Genomic DNA, 1,051 nt, shown 5'->3' on the forward strand with positions numbered 1-1,051 from the left:
ACAAGAACTTTTAAACAGTTAATTTAATACTAATATTGATATATTTATTTTTGAAATTTTATGATATTTTTCAATTTATATCTTATTTAAAAATAAAAATATTATTCATTTCTCAAAACCACATAAACACTGTGTTAAAACTAACATCTACAGAGACGGAATAAAAAGAAACATTAAAACTGAGATATATCTCACTGCATTGCGCAAATACATTTCTAGTATATATATTAAATTAAAAGTTTAATATATTAAGATGTTTGTTATTGTACTAAAATTAATGATGGTTTTTAATGTTTTTATTATTGTGTGATTGGAATTGATTTTTTAAATGTCGAATGGACCCATCATTCTTAGTAATATTTTAAAGTGTTATTTTTTCAACATAAAAAAACCTTCTCCAACAAATAGAAAATAGGTTAAAAAATTTATTTGTATTAAAAAGAGAAATAAATCTTGAAAATCAAATTTTTAAAGAAAATAAAAGAAAGATGAATTGGTTTTTAGAACTATGATTTAATTAATTAAAAGACAAGCAAAGAGTTGGGCCGTTGAAGATGATTAATCATGCAATTACACGCTAAGTAAGAAGGTAACCCATCATCAATTTCCGTACCTGCAATACAAATAATTCAAAACCGGTTTAAATATAAATAATTTATATTATTTGTAATAACTTTTTCATGACATTCTACTTTTATTTTTCCTTATTACATCAATCTATTCATTATAGCAATGAGTATCTTATTACCTTTAAAACTAGTTTAAATATAAATAATTTATATTATTTGTAATACACATATGTCAAAAAGAAAGGGCTTTTTTCACATTTTTTATATATTGATTTGATCTAATAACATTTATGTTTAACGATACTCAATTTATCCATGTAAGTTGTCCATATATGTTATAATGATGTGACATTTCTAATTACAATATTGTACTTTCAAAATTATTTTATTATAACATATAATCTTATTAAACATTGAAATTTCAATTTTAATATTTAGAAATTTTATATGCTATTTAATAAACATATTAAATGAATTTAAAA

Source organism: Cynara cardunculus, assembly GCF_001531365.2.
Source record: "Cynara cardunculus var. scolymus isolate 2C chromosome LG 1, CcrdV1, whole genome shotgun sequence".
Taxonomy (NCBI): domain Eukaryota; kingdom Viridiplantae; phylum Streptophyta; class Magnoliopsida; order Asterales; family Asteraceae; genus Cynara; species Cynara cardunculus.